Source organism: Hippocampus comes, unplaced genomic scaffold, assembly GCF_001891065.2.
Source record: "Hippocampus comes isolate QL1 unplaced genomic scaffold, H_comes_QL1_v1.1 scaffold123, whole genome shotgun sequence".
Lineage (NCBI taxonomy): Eukaryota > Metazoa > Chordata > Actinopteri > Syngnathiformes > Syngnathidae > Hippocampus > Hippocampus comes.
Window position 1 is genome coordinate 1,296,216 of NW_017804997.1, and position 3,777 is coordinate 1,299,992.

The window sequence follows — 3,777 nt, forward strand, 5'->3', positions numbered from 1 at the left end:
GACTTGGTGTTGGGAGATTTGGCTCGCTCTGTGTTCAAGGGTTCTAATTACACCTAGCTTGTGTTGCAGTGGGTGATTGGAGTTGAAATGCAAATACTGATCTGTGTGCGTGGGTTTTCTGTAGACCTCAACCTTAAGGGTTCTGTCGCAATCCAAAAAGGCCAGTGCGTTGTCTTTTGCGTCTTCTCTGGTGAATTTGATGCTGTCGTCTAGATTATTTATGTGTTCGGTGAATCCCTCAACTTCCGTTGTTTTGATTTTGACAAAGGTGTCATCCACATATCTAAACCAATGGCTTGGTGGGGAACCTTTGTATGAAGACATTGCCAAATTTTCAAATTTGGCAATGGTTGTTTTTTTTGGCTAAAATCACTTTACTATACATGGTCGTTTTTTCGGCTGTAAAAACGCCTTACTATATATACATGGTAGTTTTTTTGGGCTAAAAACGCCTTACTATACATAGTCATTTTTTTCGGCGGAAAACGCCTTGCTATACATGGTCGTTTTTTTTCATCTGAAAACGCCTTACTAAACATGGTGTTTTTTTTCGGCTAAAAACGCCTAACTATACATGGTCGTTTTTTCGGCTAAAAACGCCTTACTATATATGGTCATTTTTTTGGGCTAAAAACACCTAACTATACATGGTGGCTGTTTGGGCTGTAAAATCGCCTTACTAGACATGGTTGTTTTTTTCGGGTAAAATCACCTTACTATACATGGTCATTTTTTCTGGCTGTAAAAACGGCTTACTATACATGGTCGTTTTTTTGGGCTAAAAACGCCTTACTATACATAGTCATTTTTTTCGGCGGCTAAAAACGCCTTCGTGTACATGGTCGTTTTTTTTCGGCTAAAAACGCCTTACTATACATGGTCTTTTTTTTGGGCTAAAAACGCCTTACTATACATAGTGATTTTGTTCGGCGGCTAAAATCACCTTACTATACATGGTCGTTTTTTTCGGCTTAAAAACGCCTTGCTATACATGGTCGTTTTTTCGGGTGAAAACGCCTTACGATACATGGTCGTTTTTTTCAGCTAAAAACGCCTTGCTATACATGGTCGTTTTTTTCGGCTAAAAACGCCTTGCAATACGTGGTCGTTTTTTTTCATCTAAAAATGCATCACTATATATGGGCGTTTTTTTCAGGTTAAAAGGCGGTACTATACATGGTCGTTTTTTTTCCTCTAAAAACGCCTTACTATACATGGTCGTTTTTTTGGGCGAAAAACGCCTTACTATACATGGTCGTTTTTTCGGCTGTAAAAACACCTTACTATACATGGTGGTTTTATTGGGCTAAAAACGCCTTACTATACATGGTCGTTTTTTCGGCGAAAAACACCTTACTATACATGGTGGTTTTATTGGGCTAAAAACGCCTTACTATACATGGTCGTTTTTTTTCGTCTAAAAACTCCTTACTATACATGGTGTTTTTTTTCAGCTAAAATTGCCTTACTATACATGGTCGTTTTTTTTCGAGTTAAAACGCCTTTCTATACATGGTCGGTTTTTTCGGGTTAAAACGCCTTACTATACATCACCGGCCCGCAAGTAGGTTTGATCAGGCCCGCAGGATAATTTAAAAGTGAAAAAATGCACAAAAGACACGGAATGAATATTTTTAATAAGATGCAATTCATGGAATATCCGCTAGGAAGACACATTGTTTTGATCAGAGGAAAAGACAACATTGTTTTGGTCAAAGAAGAAGACAACAGCAGCTTCAATCTGTCACTGAGACAGACCCAACACAGCAGACGCTGTCAAGGACATGTGAATTCATCTATTCTTTACACATATTATAGCACTCTCCTTAGTTTGTAATGTGTAGGCAGGGATTACATTTCGATTTTATATGCTTGTGTAAATGGTTTAAAAATTCCTGTCTTTATAAATCTCGTTTAATCTTAAAAGTGCATTACTATATTTTCAAGACCAATTGTTAAGGTTTTGTGCCTTTGTACAGTTAGTGGGATCAGTGGCAATGCATATACTGTATGTGAATGATAAAAGTAAATTGCACATTTGTCTAAGAAAATCTTAGGTACTTCATGAAATGTTTTGTAAAAGATATGTTCATTAAAATTCAACATTTTTCGAGTGTTCTTGTGCATCTTTAGACCAAAAAAAGGAAAGACATATTATTTGGGTTATTTATAGCAGAGTATGGTATAATTTTTAATGGTCCAGCCCACTTGACATCTACCGAGGCCGTATGTGGCCCACAATGTGAAATGAGTTTGACACCCCTGGCCAAGAAAGCAAAATGACAAAACGACACGATCTCTTTGTGCAACTCGTCTTCAATCGAAAACGAAGTTTGTGTTGCAAACTATCTCCTGATCTCAGGATGGCATTCTGAAGGCAGGCAGTAGGATATACTGGCGTGGTCGACGGGCTATGGGTGAGGTTGGAGTGCCGTCACATCGCCCATGAGAGACGCCAACCGTCTCACCAATTATGTTCTTTTTTTTTAACCTTCAAAACCTCGTGTGGTCGGCTGCCTTTGACTACATATAAAAATTTCGAAATTTTCGCAGCAGAATGGCCAAATGGTAAAAAGACCTCGCGTGGTGATCAGGCCAACCGAGCTGGTAAGAAGTCTTATTTCAACAAGCCTCTTTACATTATTCAGAGTTAAAGGAAGATTGTTCTTGGGTCCTCCGTGCCACAAGAGGGAGTAACTTGCTCATCGCCAGAGTCCACCTACGAGCACAGACCTGCAGGCAACACTTTTTGCTCTTCTTCCTGTTATTCGCAAGGTGCTGAAGTCAATCTTTGGGGCAGCCTGAAAAGTAGGAGACTTTTACCCTCGTTCAATGCACCATCATGACTACTTTCTTGACTTTTTTTTTTTTTTGATCTGCTTCCTGCTCTCGAAAGACCCAACAGTTTATCGCCCTGGTAAGTTTCATGCCCAACACATCGTTGCCTGCACAAGAAATTGACTTGCGTGTAACTCAGCCTTGCCTTTCCCCTCAGGTCAACACACCTGTCCCACATTCTTCTCAAGAGCCGACCACTTCGTCGCCCAGCAACAAGCAGACTGCCATCAAACTTGCAACTTTTTCCTCTGCTTTTGTGATTGTCTACTCTGCAAAAGAAATAAAGCTTGATTACAAAGAACACTTCAACTCAACTTCATTTTTAAACACATCACCACAATCTAACTTTAAAAAAATATATATATTTGAAAAAAAAAAAATATTTTCTATTTTTTTCTAAACTTTTTTCTGAATTTTTTCCAAACATTTTTTTCCCCCAATTTTTTTTTCCTGGACTTTTTTTTTTCCACGCAGAAAAATCCTGGAAAGTGGGAGTAGCCTGGCTGGATTGATGGCTGATGATTCGCTGATAGCCGTGAAAGTGGGTGGAGCATGACGATAACATGCTGTGATTGGTGGAAAGGGGGAGTGGTTATGCATATTAGGCGTTCTCTGATTGGTGGGCTCTTTAGGGCCGTGGTTATGCAAAAGTAAGCAATCTGATTGGTCAGAACTCGGAAAGTGGGCTTGGTTATGCAAATTAGGGTTGTGGTTATGCAAATGAGGGGCCTCACCGCGATTGGTGGATGTCAAATTGGGTGTGGTTTGGGGCGGGCATTGCAGCACTTTTTCAAAGTCCCACTTGAGTCTTGAGCTCAGACTTGCACTTGGGTCACATCAGACAGTCTTTTCACTGTTCCCATCGGTTTCACATGACCCAAAAGCTCGATTCCTAGAGTTTCGAGTCATGTGGAGACCAACGGGAACAGTGAAAAGACT

General features: G+C 39.9%; 2 long non-coding RNA genes across 2 annotated transcripts in view; one reads left to right on the plus strand and one right to left on the minus strand.

Annotated features, from left to right (window-relative positions):
• Positions 1–2,352: 2,352 nt before the first annotated feature.
• Positions 2,353–3,777, minus strand: part of LOC109530396 (uncharacterized) — a 5,152-nt gene continuing 3,727 nt past the window's right edge. The window contains exon 3 of the long non-coding RNA XR_002171007.1: positions 2,353–2,500. This is a non-coding gene — a long non-coding RNA (uncharacterized LOC109530396). The remainder of the gene's footprint in view (positions 2,501–3,777) is intronic.
• LOC109530390 (uncharacterized) lies at positions 2,874–3,078 on the plus strand. Its single transcript, XR_002171006.1, has 2 exons — positions 2,874–2,917; positions 2,996–3,078. It is a non-coding gene; the product is annotated as an uncharacterized LOC109530390 (long non-coding RNA).